Source organism: Aphelocoma coerulescens, chromosome 2 (genome assembly GCF_041296385.1).
Source record: "Aphelocoma coerulescens isolate FSJ_1873_10779 chromosome 2, UR_Acoe_1.0, whole genome shotgun sequence".
In the NCBI taxonomy this organism is placed as follows: domain Eukaryota; kingdom Metazoa; phylum Chordata; class Aves; order Passeriformes; family Corvidae; genus Aphelocoma; species Aphelocoma coerulescens.
Window position 1 is genome coordinate 11,920,894 of NC_091015.1, and position 14,352 is coordinate 11,935,245.

The window sequence follows — 14,352 nt, forward strand, 5'->3', positions numbered from 1 at the left end:
ATGATGCAGGGAAAAAGATATCCTGGGTGTGACATGTTTATTTAGGTTGGGTGAAGTCATATCATACCTTTGTTACAAAGGTGTCTGAATTTTCTGGAGCCAGATTCTTCTCTTACTCTGAGTTAGTAAATGACTCATTTGATTTCAATGGTCTTATTTGAGACAGGCTCCAGCAAAGAGCAAAATGCAAGAAGAAGCTGCCAGTGTGATTTACAACTTTGTGTGTGTAATATTCTTGCACAGAACAGGGTGTTCCTGGATTATGGACTGTCCAGAGAGGTTTGTCAGACAGAACTCCATGAGAATAAAAAAGGAAGATTAGGGTGGGTATCATCTCCTATTTTCAAGCTTTCAAGGTAAGATCTGATGCTTCACACACCCTCCGGATATTCAAAAATGTGAGATTGGCTGTTCTGATGACTTGAGAGAAAACACGCTGGGTTTTCTACATTAGCTTCATTAGCTTAGTGGAGAAGAAAGGAAGTTAAACAGGAGTGACTGAAGATATTCCATAAATAAGAAGTAGCAGCAGAGTACATCAGAAAGTGTTTTCCGGAACAGAATTAATAAAATATATGGAAATGGAACTGTTGGACCTTTGCATGAGAAACAAGAAATGCATTGAAAAAGGTCTTCTCCATTCTGGAAAGAGACCAAAATTCAGGCAGATCATTAGGAGAGATACATTCTAGACAGTATAGTTTCCATTAAGCTATAGTAGTCATATGCCCAGTCATAGTATGCAGACCAAAGGAGTTGAGACAGCTGGGGAGTGATGAGGTACCCATGGGAACCAAGAGAACAAATAAAAACAAAATTCATAATAGACACCAAGTTACGGAGAAGCTAATGAAGACCATAGCCCAAAAAAGTATTTAGACAGGACAAATGTCCACAATATTATCACAAAAGTCAGGGAGAGAGGGGAGGCAAAGAAACCAAAAAAGTTTAAGGAACTTAGGTTTTCAGTACCCTGGACAAATAGTTCAGTCATAATATTCTCCAAAAAAAATGCACCCTTCTTCTACCAAGAATATGTAATCCCAGTATGCATTCCATCAAAGGAAAAACTAAGCCAGAAAAAACCCTTAAAAATCCAAATGGAGCAAAAGAAAAGGTTTCCATTCCTGCATTTACAGAGTTAGTTCGCTGAATGATGGTGAAGCCAAAGAGAAATGAATGAATAATCCAAGACTATAAAGTGGGTCAGTGCAGACTCAAGAGTTTAAGGTTCCTAGTATGTCCTTTAACTATTAGACTTTAATTTGTTGACAAAGATGTCACTATGAAATTAGCCAGAATAGTCCTGGTTCCTACCTTTTATTAAAAATTGGTTTCAAATATCTTCTTGCAACTCTCACCCCTTCATTTTATCCAAGCAGAATATGCATCTATCACACAAACTGTTATTGGATCAGACAGAGAAATAGAAAATTGTATTCTGTGGGTAAAGAACTCAAGTCAGATACATTAGAAATTGAGAAAACAACCAGTCATGATTGATTGACTGGTTATTCATGTGAACCCACTAGGAAATGCAACATCACTTTATCAGCATGCTCTCATTTCAGGAGTGCTATGGCTCTTGGTTTAAGTAAGCTATTTTTCCTCTAGAGTATTTATTTATTTTTTATGCAGAATTTTCTTGTACTGAGTACTGAGGCCCAGCAGAAATCAGCCTTAAGGACTTCATAGGTCTATTTTCTTCTCAGCATTTCCCAGAGGGCTGTTTTCTAGTTTCAACACCATTATAAGGTAGTTAGGACAACTGTTTATGCATCAGTGAAGAGTCCAGGTATCTGACTGGACTTGGGGATTTCATTAAGTGGAGAAACTCCTGAAAAGTAGTTGGTCCAGCATGTCACCTTGACTAGAGAAGCCACTGACAGAATTTTGGTGACAAAAACATGAGCTCAGAAAGAGCAAAAAGCCTACATGTAAAAGGGCGTATTTTTTCAAGGCTTTTCTTTACGTGGCCCACTCAACACTGCAGCATCAGTTTTATGCCTGCCATTTTTTTTTAAAGTTTTCCAACGCTGTGAAACATCTTTATTTGCACTCATATTTCTATGTACTCGTGACAGTTCAACATTCAGCATATGCTGCACCACATCATGAAAGTTCCTTAGCAGGACTGCTGAAATAAAAAGGTACTGCAATAGGTTGAATCTTGTCGGTACACCAGTTTGCATACACAGGATAGCTTATGTCAATTTAAAAGTTCATAGAATCATAGCATGGTTTGGGTTGGAAGGGACCTTAAAGATTATCTTGTTCCAACCACACTGCCATGAGTGGGGACCTTTCCAATAAACCAGGTTGTTTAAAGCCCCCTCCATCCTGGCCTTGAACACCTCCAGGCATGAGGAGTCCACAGCCCCTCTGGGTGACTTGTTCCCATGCCTCATTACCCTCACAGTAAAGAATACCTTCCTTATAGCTAATTTAATCATGCCCTCTCGCAGCTTAAAGCCATTACCCCTTGTCCTATCACAACATGTCCTGAAAAGTGAAAAGTTCCTCTCCAGGTCTCCTGTAAGGTACTGGGAGGTGTTATAAGGTCTCCCTAGAGCCTTCTCCAGGCTGAACAGCCCCAGCTTTCTCAGTCTGTATTCACAGGAGAGGAGCTCCAGCCCTTGGATCAGGTTCATCACCCTCCCTCTGGACTTTTTCCAACAGGTCCATGTCTTTCTTGTGTTGGGGAACCTGGAGCTGGATGCAGCACTCAAGGTAGGGTTTTACAAGAGTAGAATAGAGGGGCAGAATCCCCTCCCTCACCCTGCTGCCCATGTTTGATGTGGTCCAGGACATGTTTGGCTTTCTGGGCTGCAAGCGCACACTGCCAAATCATATTGATCTTTTCATCCACAAACATCCTCAAGTCTTTCTCTCTAGGTCTAGTCTCAATCCATTTTCCACCCAGCCTGTATTTGTGCTTGGGATTGTCTTGACCCAGGTGCAGGACCTTTCACTTGGCCTTGCTGAACTTCATGAGGTTTGCACAAGCCCAGCTCTCATGCCTGTGTAGGTCACATGATGAGCACAAAGATTTTTTTCTGTTTGTGAATGAAAAATGACTAAAGAGAGAGAGGAAAATCTGTCTGTTAAAGGAAAGTAAACCAGAAAGCAGAACAAACATCTTAAAAGATGGAAAACTTCTTAATGAACTTGTTTTACACATCAAGATCAAATTTTTGTTTCTCTAGCTGTGGCTTTCTAGACCTGTCTTACTAACAAACTCAGAGCAAGGAGGGACAGAAGAATGCCAGAATTCCTGAGCCTCGTATCCCAGCTATCCCAGCTCATCCTATACCTACTTCTGTGGGTGACAGGTGAGAGGGACTTTGGAGGATGGGTCCTGCCATTTCTGCAGATGAGCCCCCTCAGGGCAACTTCACCCCAGCCTGGAGCCAGCAGGGCCAAGTGATCCCATCACAGAACCAGGGAGACACACTGCCCTTCCTCATTAATAAACTTATACCTCATCTGAGAAACTTCATTCATGGCTTGGGAACAACAGCTAAAACAGCTCCCAAAAGTATTTTCACTTGTTAGTGGAAAAAGGAATTCATAGGAGAGAGTAGAAGAGCGAACCTGAAAATTTTTAACTGTTTCATTGCTGCTGTCAGATGAAAAGGAGGTATGTTATAGTTGAAAAGGGACTAGAAAGCTTAAGAGAATAAGATACAAGCCACCCATCCGAAGCAGATATGGAACAACCCATCCAGAACAGAAGTGATCAGATAATTTGATTTGTTGTCTGAATGATATGAAAATATTTCCCCACATACATTTAATCATGTAGATTTTTTTGCTCTTCATGAAAGCATGCATAGCTTTCCACAGTCCTGCTTACAATCTGCCATTGGCTGCAGCCATGGCTTCCACAAGGAAATCATGAGCTTTGTGAGAAAGCATTTCTGCCAGCTGCTTGTGAATATCATTGGGTACCCTGTGTTTACACGCTGAAAAAACCCAGATGAGTAAAAGGTCAAGATCTACCTTTTTTCACGTAGTTTGTGTACATTATAGTGTGTCCTCATCCATTTCCTCTGACAGATTTTTAAAGTTCTCTCTTGACAGGCAAATCGGTATTTTCCTACAATCTGAACAAAATTAGATTCACATGACAGCCTTCTTAATGCTGACTAACAAGTACTCTAACCATGCTAATGCATTTCAAGGGAGCACATGTGACTATTTTGCAGCTCAGAAGCATTAATACAGGGACACAGATAGCATTATTTGCTATGTCCTGTGCCCATTTTCTTCCTCACAGCCTATAAATACTGTCCTGTCAAATCCTGACAGTGTGGTAGCATGGTATCAGGATTTCTCTGCAATGAGCAGTTGAATGTCATTTGAAAGTGGCATATTTTAATTAGCATAATTCTAGGCACCACCAGCCATGTTAAACTGCACAAAGTTATGGACAAATTGTATTTGGTCAGTATTCAAGAAGAAAAAAGTTTTGCAAGAACAATATACTGCACCTAGAAGTTAACATTTTGCTAGATTTTTTAATTATTAATTTATCACAAGTAGTCAGAGATATTTCTCTATCATGTCTAAAAAAATTTTTTTTTTTTTTGCAAAACTGTGCTAGGTAGTTATGCTTATCCTTAGTGCTAGTGTAACCATCTTTGTCTACACACAGTGCTATAAACAACTGTTTACAAACATGAGAAGGGAACCAATGGCAGTCTTTTCCATTTAGGTCACTGCTTTGGAGTTACACCGATGTCATGAACTTTTGAAACTCCCAGCCTCAGAATGGCACTGGGCATGATTTAATGGCCATTCACAGTCATAACAGAATCTGATCTATGCAAACAAATAATGCTTAATAAAACAATTACATCATGCATGAGAAACAGCTGCAGCAGCAAATAGTCTGTGGTTACTTGTGCAATAAGAAAGGCTTAAAAAAGAAGAATTAAGCACAAAATGTTCAGTAGGTCTCAATTATTTCTTCCTTTTTCCATAGCATTACATGAATACTGTAAACCTAAAATCATTTCACAACAGAACCTGGAACATTTCTTTTTGTGGATGACTTTAAAAAAAAAAAAAAGTGAATCTGTACTGTACTGTATTGTTTTTGTGGGTGTATGCACATACATATATGTATGAACAGCAGATGCTATGGTTATGAATGCTTTCAGCCCATCTATTTTCTTTCAGTAAAATCCTAAGATAAACACATGGACACGTATAAACACTGTGAAAAGAAAAACTGCACTGCAATACAAACCTAAGCCAACACTCATTGAAGGGGCTGTTTGGAAGCACTTTATCCCAAGGCAGAGGAGCAGCAAACCCAGCCCTTGGATTCACAGGGCAGCCAGGGGGAGTGTGAGGCTCCCCAGGAAAAACAGGGCTTGGCTTTCACCTCTGCAGCATGAACACTTTCAGCACTGACTGCAAACAGGTCACTCACCCCCTGGGATGGAGAAAACATTTCAGTCTAAGAGACCCAGGACAGGTTTTAAACATGCTGTATCATCAAACCACACCACTGGCACCCAGGAAGACACAGGGTAGTTTCAGAGTCCAAGGAGTGTTTTTATTTTGGTATTATGATAATATGGGATGAGAACTGCTTTGGTATCTCAAAGTTTGACTTGGGGAGACCTTGAACTTTTGGGAACATAAAGCAATCCTAATTAAAAAGACATTTCATCAGATTAAAAATTGTATTCCTCCATCACTAAGTGGAGTGTATTAACTGCAAACGTTTTCATATGAAGGAGAGAAATAGGGCAGGAGTATCCAACCCATTTTATCCAACCCATCTACTCAACAGTACTGATGACATTGATTATATTGACCAGACTTCCAAGGTGACTACCTCAGACAAATATTACACTGTGTCTTCCCCTCTGGACAAGCAGAGTTGTATTTGTTGACTGGCTTGTGATCTAAGTCATATAATAATGTCACATGGTGCCAGGGACATATTATAATGAAGGACTATTAAAAAAGAAATGTTTAAAAAAAATGTTTTAAAGAAAGGAATTTCTTGCTCAAATACATGTAGCATTTGAATTGCAAGGAGTTTCCTTTCAAAATGATTTAAAAAGAAAAATTCACTTTCTGTGAAAATATATTGTTATTCCAAGTGTTGGGAAATAGTCTAGTGCAGATTAAAACATTTTGGTATATTGAACTGAACCAACACGCATTATATGCTCAATTTTGGATACTGCCAACCTCTGCAGCAAAATGCTCTATGGAAGTTGCTATTTTGATGCTCTGTGCCCATGGTCTCTCCTGCAGCCTGACCTTGTCTGACCTGTATTTCCTATGCCATCCCAAACAGGTGGTCTCCTGGGGCCCATCAGGAAACAGTAAGATTTCTCTTGATTCTGTTTTCACTTAGACTTTACCACTCTCTCACTCCTCTCCTTTTCCTGTGCCCCAGATTAGGAAAGCTCTTCTCTTGACTTTATCTGGACCATGATGAGGAAAGCCACCTTTTCCCTCTCTCACTTTCTGTAAGAACTAAGGCTCCTTCCTCTCAGTGTTCATTAGTTTATCTTTTCTTTTGCTGTCCTAATATTTCTGTCTAACCCTGATGTGAGCTCTTCACCTCTCCAAGCAACCAACAGTAGCAAGGAAAGAGCAGAGGCCCTGCTGGTCTCAGACACTGATGAGCCCCTGCTGCAAATGCAAGCTCTCCTGCACTCACACAGCAAGGGACTCAAATGACTCATACTGGTTCCTAAAGATCCCATAAATGAGCATAGAAAAAGGTTGTGGTATCAAAAATATTTGGTAACAAAAATATTTGGTCTTTTGAAGATCCTGCATGATCTGCCACTTGTTCCTTTTTTGTTTTTAAGGGATGGCTGGGAAGCAGGATAACATTCCTTTTGACATCATTGTTCCTACAGTGGAGAAACAAACCATTCATGGCCTTCTCCCTCTGTGGCAGCAATATGGGGCAATATGCAGGGCTCATTCGTGCCTCTTCTGGACAACCTGTACTTTGCTTGGCACCACAATGGTAAAGAGAAGTCTGTTCTTGAATTAAGAAATTAGAAATGTGGTAATTTAATCAAGTATTTCATTCAGGAAGAATGTTTCAACAACCAAAGCAATCATGGGAATTAAAGTTTTGAAGATATTTCACAGAACAACAACCAGTGACTGGTAGGGTCTCCAAAAACTGTTGCTTTCAGTTAATTGCTGCCATTTGTTTGTTCCTCCCCTCATAGAGCCAGCAGAAGTACCCTATAGCTGCACCAGTATAGTAGAGGCATATGTAAAGCATTGAAAAGTTAGGTTATGGAGAAGAGGAAGCTTGCCTTGAAGTAATTCGATAAATGAGATAGAAAGGAAGAAGAACAAAAAATTCATGTTTCTTTGGCCTGTGCTTTGAATAGTATATATAGACTTAATTAACTAATGCTCAGTTGTAATCCAAATTTCCTTAGTACAACATATAACTTCTGTGTCTCAACTCCTCAACACATAGTGAGAGGAAACAACAAAAAACATATCATTACATCATAAGTTGTAATTTATCAGTGCTTAAGTGAATGTGTAGAAGCTTTAGTAAAAGTATTAGTATGTATTGGGTTATGCAGCCCTGTATGAAATATAGCTGTCCCTGAACTTGTGAAGGCAAACTAGGATTAACTCAAACTTTGGTTAAATACTGGGCAAAGCTTAAGGTTTCTGGTCTAAATCACTTCCATCAAGGACAATACCTAGGAACAAACCAAGAACAAAGACCAGCAGACAGAGAGCTGTGGGCAAAAAGGGAATGAATTTTTATGCTTTCCATGGCCGAGGAAAATTTTCATGCCACACAAAGCTAGAGAGGATATATTATAGTGCCTTGAGGTATAACCTTTCTGAGACTTGTGGAGAAAACAGAGGACAAATGTCACTCTTCCTGGGAACAGAAGAATTAACTGTGGTTCTCCAGCTTCGCTTATAAAAGGCTCTGGAGTCCCATATATTTCTTCAGTACTGGGGATCATTAGTCTAACCTAATCTGGGTCTGACTGGAAGGAGTTTAGTACCCACTGCTGTAAAGCATTATAATAATAAAGCCAATTTGAAAGTAATTTTGTTTCAGAGAAAAGTAAGTGGTTTAGGCTGGTTTTTTTAAATTTTATTTTAAAGCTGTATTTAAAAATACATATAAACACTCTTCCCTTTTAAATATTTCTTTGAAAGAGTTTCTTTTTCCTGATTTGTTTTCCAGAAGATAAAAAATATTAGTTTGATATTGATCAAAGATTAGATTAAAAAAGATAATTCTCACAAGTTTCTGTGATGCTGCAAAAAAAACCTTCCCCTTAAAGAAATTTCAAGTAATTTAATTCTATGATTCAGACCAGGGATGAGTAAAAAAACAAACATGCCAAAGCATTCAATATCTTCCATACTTCCTTCTATATGAAGCCTATTGTTGGAATATAAATAAATTAAATATACATCTTTGTTAAGTACAATAAGAACAGTTTAAAATTCATTAATGCTTAGCATCTGGGAAGATGACATAAAGACACTTTCAAAAGATTTCCATTGCCAGAGATCTTCCCAACAGGCACATCCTGCTTAGGACAAAGAAGTGTTAAGATGAAATCATTGCTTAGTTTTGAAAAAAACCTTGTGCATATGGGAGGGGCCCAGAGGGGGAAAAAAAATAAAGAATAGAAAGAATAGAGGTATGATCTTACCTTTTTTCACACTGATGAGAGAATCTTCAATGTCATCACTTCATGTGGAAAAAGGAAGAGAACTTAATCCAAACCTTTAAATTTTAAATTTTCCTTTCTTTTTTCTTTTTTTTTTTTTTTTTTTTTTTTTTTTTTTCTATATGCAAGGTAAGAATATAACACCTTTTGGTCCCCAAAATGTAAAGTCAGTATAAAGTCACTGAGATTTCAAGATAAGATTCTCTCAAGCTTTGTCAGGAAAAATAAAAGAAATTCCACTTCCCTGCAAAATCAAGGGCTTTGGACTGTCTTAACTTTCTTCAAGCTAAAATAAGTTCCCAGTTTTTACTTATGAAATGAAGGCAAACATCAGCTAATGGGGAAAAAAAGTACAAAAAACTTGCTAGACTCTTGTGCCTGTTTGATTTCTCTCCAAGAATGTTTTTCATTTTTGCTTTTCTTGAAAAAAACCAACGAATTTTAAGTGAGATCCACACAAACAGATCCTAGTAGAAGCGGACAATGTATCTCCAAATACACCAAACTCTGTTAGATTTTATGTATTCTGCATTTTCAGATAAAGTTTAAATGCTGACTTACAGCTTCAGGGTATTCTTGTTAATCTAAATTTCCATTTTATCTTAGCCATGAGGCACATGCAAAGAATTCAAGCTTTTGAAAATAAAATATTGTCTAAATATCTCTGGCATTTACTTCGACTTAATTTTAGTTGGTGGAGCATTTCCAGAAGTTATGCACGACCTTTTGGAAATTGGATGGAAGTTCATAGAACTCCTCAGATGAAGGTGTAAAGCCACTGCATTGATGACTTTTCCCATTACCAGAGAATTCCTTTGGGGATGTGGAAGTGAACCTGTGCCATGGGTATGCAAACACGCTAAACCTGTCAAGTCTGTTCAAAGGACAAGCTTTAAGTGAAGCTTCATTTACTCCCTTGGTTATTATCACCACATTCCTCACTCATTTTTCTAGAAAACTTTGTTCTTGTTCAATTTAAAAAGTGCCATTCTAAAAGCACTACTACCTTGTACATTATGCTGCAATACAGTTTCATTTTTCAATGTCTCCTGACAATTCTCATGATTTTCATGTTTGTGACTAAAACAATATAAGCAAGAGTTGGTTATCCAACTAAAGCCAGAATTATGACTTTTAAGGAGAAAGTAAAATTCAGAGGATAATGTATTCCAGTTGAAAGAAGGATAATTTCTATCCTAGATTCTAAAAGAGAAATATTACATGCTACTGGTAAAGTATTGTATTAGTTGAAACACACCTGGTGCATCAAACAGTAAACATGTACCTCGAGAACAGTAAATGGGGTACAGATATCTAAAAAACTAAGGGAGAAATTAATTAGACAGGTCTAAAAGAAAAAAAGACTGCAGAGTAGAAAAACATTTTCAAAAGCAGATTGGACACTGGGGCAAACTGGAGGCAAAGTAAACCATAACAGTTCTTCAGTTTACCAAAAACTAACCTGGTTGCTTTCTAGTAAACACCAATATAAGGAACAATTTTCACGCCTGTGAGCAGTGCCTCACTCTGCCTAGCACTGGCACTCCTCTGATCAATTAGCAAAGCACTTCAGCTCACTTACCTGGCACTTAACTCCTTTTCTAGACTACTGGGAAAAAATTAAACTGTGAATTTAGCAAAGTGAGTCAGCTGGTTCTTCAGCCAGATGCATCAGAAATAAAGCAAGCAGCAAGAATTTGCAACTGCAAAAGGAAATCAAAACAGGATGCCAAGTATTCCATAGTCACAAACCTGAGATAAAACACCTGATTTCATAGAGGGGGGAAAAAGCAGAATAGATCTAATCTCACTGGGTTCCAATAAAACATTTGATATGCAAAATTAGTTCAAAGGAAAAACAGCACGAGTTAACAGGCAGATAATGAATATGAAAGTGAGGAGACAGCAAAGGTTGCAATTTAGCTGGCTGGGCTGGTTTCAAAAGCACACACAGGTAGGGGAAGGAATATCTTTTCATCACTGTATGCACAGCTCTTCAGGCTGTCGTTCCAATGGTGATTGTTACTTTGACGAAGGCAAGCCTCCAGGTGACAATGGAACTGCTCATAAAGGTAATTGGCAAATCAGGAAGATGTGAAGCATTTCTCTTAGTCAGGACAAGACTTCTGTAGCTGCTCCAGGAGCTGGGGGAAAGAGTATGTGTTCCGGGAGTCCCTGAGAGAGCCTATTTGGCTTTAAATGAATAGGCTAAAAGGGGCTGGGCTAGCTTACAGTTCTTTTTCCATAATGCCATGTCTATGCATTACAGAAGATCTTGATAATCTGTTTTGAGCCATTTTCCTCAAGAGAACTCAATCTTAATGAACTTGGAGTACATTACTTTATCTGTTGAATTTATTTTTTTCTTTACCTCCTGTACCCTTCCTTATATGTCCATTGAGCACCATGGGATCTTTAACTCATGTATTGCTGAAAATTTACAGGCAGAAGGTAGAAACAAAGTCACAAAAATAAAAGAATGATCAGTGAGCTGAGAAGTGTCTCTCTAATACAGCTGTACAGTATAAGCTTGTTACTTAAGAGCAAGTCCAATATGACTGTGAGCACAATTCTTCCACAACACTGAAATTTGCTAGCTCTTAGCAGAGGAAAAATCTCCTTCTCAGATGACCATTCAGATTTAGAAAGGCATGTTATTGATGTTTTTTTGCATTATTTGTTTTTGATGCTGTATTTGACACCAGTAGCCTCATTTCAAAGTATGCACTTATTCCTGAGAGCACACACTCCCCACTGGGAGTTCATCTCTATTTCTGTAGGTGCTCCTCTGGACATGGAGGCCAAGGCTTTGGGAAGGCCCTTTGCCTTTGTTTGCACCAACACTGATTATGAGAATATGCATCCAAAGACCCTTCTCTTGAAGAAACTATCTACATTAATCCTCCTGTACAGCTCAAGTGATGAGCAGCAACATTGGAGGTGTTAAGTGATTTTAACCTCCTGGTTCCCAAAATAAGGGTTTGCTATATGAAGCCACAGTGTTGCTTAAAAAAAAGTTCTATTGTGGCACTTAATTTTCTCAGCTGTGATGAGCCACACTTGATGAACCCAACTGTGCCAGTGGCAAAAAGTGCAATCGCATGGAAAGAAGGAACAGCAGGAAAAATATTTGAAAATCCTGTCTGTATGTAAGACCAAGAATTAACTTTCTTACCAAAACCTGAACTTCACAAGCAATAGAACCTGTGTGGAAAGAAGCTGTACATGGAGCCTGATTCAAAAATCTCAAACTAGAAAAACACTGACAATTGGCCTGAAGGATTCCATGGCTTTATTTTGCTTCTCAGCACTTCCCAGAGGGCTGTATATGTGATTCTATGGTAAGTCCTGAAATTCAGCCAGGAGAAAGTTGTCATCCAAAATACACTATAATTCAGAGTTTAAGTTCCTTGCTCAGTCCTTTTCTAAGGAACCTCAGATCTTCATATCAAAAGGACTATCTTTAAATGCAATAAAGTCCTTTTTAGTGAGCCAAGAATCATAAATATTCAAAAGCCTCAGTTTGAGCATTACACGCAATTGACGTTACAGAAATCTGTTTCCTCTGGCATGACATCAGAGATTGTCAGATTGGGAAATGAAGAGGATGAGCTTTACACTTGCCAACTTTTCCTGCTAATCTGTGTTGAAATTTTTTCATTACAATTCCCAGCAACACCAACCCTTCCCCCAATCCCAATCTCTAGGAAGCAAAAGAAAGGCTGTTGACCCACATCTGTCTATTACCTAAGGAACAGGCATCTATTGTTAAACTATTTTTCATTGTTTATAATCCTGTTTCTTGAATTCTGCTTTAGGGTCACCAGTTAGGCCACAAGACTGTGGAAACAGGCATCCTGCCAGTTCTATACAGCAATATACAACCGGATTATTTCTACCTTCTCCCACCAAGAAGAAAATTAAGGGAAGTTAGATGTTCTCTTTTGAGTCAGCTTAGTGACATTCTCATCAGTGTTTTATGTTTACGATTGATGAGGCAACAGAGGATTTCCACTGAAAACCCACAGAAGCTGAACCCGTCAGTCTGTAATTTCCATGAGCAGCACCTGCAATAGCAAGGCTGCAGCTGAAGAGGTGCACACCAAAGAGTACGTGTACTGGGGCTCATAGTCAGCAATCTGCCTGCACAACACACGGCTACAACCAGTTCTCCAAAAAACAGAGGCTTCCTTCCTGCTGTTAAACAATACTTGCAGAAATGACAGCACTGTGCAAGGTCTGCTACCGTGGTGCCCAGCCCTGCAGATCACTGCCCCAAGAAATCCAACCATTTTCTTCATCTCTTCCTCAGCGTTTCACAGTAACCTCCGGGCACTGCAGTATCTCTACCACCAGCCTTGCCATGGTGTTAACCCTGCTGCCCCTTTTCCCAATATGACCCCACTCTGTCTCTCACAGGAATGTAAGGAAGAGAGTTTTTTCTGACCAACCTGCATCCCAGAGAGGCAGAGGTGAGCCCATTGCAGCAAGAGCCAGAGCATCCTATGGGAAATACATCACTTTCCTCTGGGCTCTTTTCCTCCTGAAAGCTGGGAGAGGGAGTCATAAAATATTTTGACTAAGGGAAGAAGTTATGAATACATATATTTAAAAAACAAAAAACCCAACAACTTGTCCAACAAACACCTGTTTACTCCCTAACAGAAGTTAAACACTATAACCTTTTTCATCCATATCCATGTAACCACTTTTTGAACCCCAAAAGCCTTGGCATTGTTCTACATATTACAAGCACAGCTTGGCTACAAGAAGTCTTGCAAACCACTGACAGAGAGCAAGTTTTCCTCTGTAAAAGTGAGCTAATACAGCCCGACCAGACATGGCTGGTGCACACAAAGCTGCAGATCAGAAGACCTTTGGCAGTCCTGTGTGCTTGAGCTTACTGCAATAGCATTACAGTGCCAGGGCAGGTACTTACGGTGGCTTGAACTCTCCCAACTCCAAAACAAGCAAATGACTTAGTTGCTTTTCCTGATCAGGTAGCCACACTTGGACCACCGTACTTCTAAGTGGGATGAACAAGGGTAAATAACTTAATACAGAGCATTTCAACTACTGAGCTGAGAGATAACAAATAATTTTGCTCTAAAAATAGCATTGATTTTTCTATACACTAGGTACAACTGATGAAAAAAAGCCTAGCTGTATATAAGCATATTTTAAAGAATGTACTTCACACATGATTATAAAGCATTTCCTCACAGCTGTAATATTTATTTGACAAATAATATTATTCTTTTCGTTACCTCCAAAATGCTCAAAACAAGTAGAAAGGCCTCCTGAAACCTGAAAAAAAGTCAGATATTCTTTCAACATCATAATATGTTATAGCCCTACAACTTGCATTAAAGCAAAGAAGTCCACAGGATCCAAATCCACCAACAGGAATTCCTACATCTTCTACACTGTGCACGCAGCTCTATACAGAATACAGCAGCTGCATAAGGAAACTCAGCAGTGCTACCCAGCAGGAGCACCAGGTATGAAAAATACCTTGCCAAATGCTGCTGAAATAGGAAAAAAACCCCCACAAAACAAAAACAAAAATTCCCACAAACACAAATATTTGTTATCTCCTGTAATGGGATTTTGGCCTGATCAGCTGCAGATTACCAAT

The 14,352-nt window shown here is 39.0% G+C and overlaps 1 long non-coding RNA gene across 1 annotated transcript; it reads left to right on the plus strand.

Moving 5' to 3' along the window:
- The first annotated feature begins 255 nt into the window (after positions 1-255).
- Positions 256-5,002, plus strand: LOC138105610 (uncharacterized). The gene is made up of 4 exons (XR_011148564.1): positions 256-323; positions 2,680-2,730; positions 3,207-3,332; positions 4,718-5,002. It is a non-coding gene; the product is annotated as an uncharacterized lncRNA (long non-coding RNA).
- Positions 5,003-14,352: the final 9,350 nt, after the last annotated feature.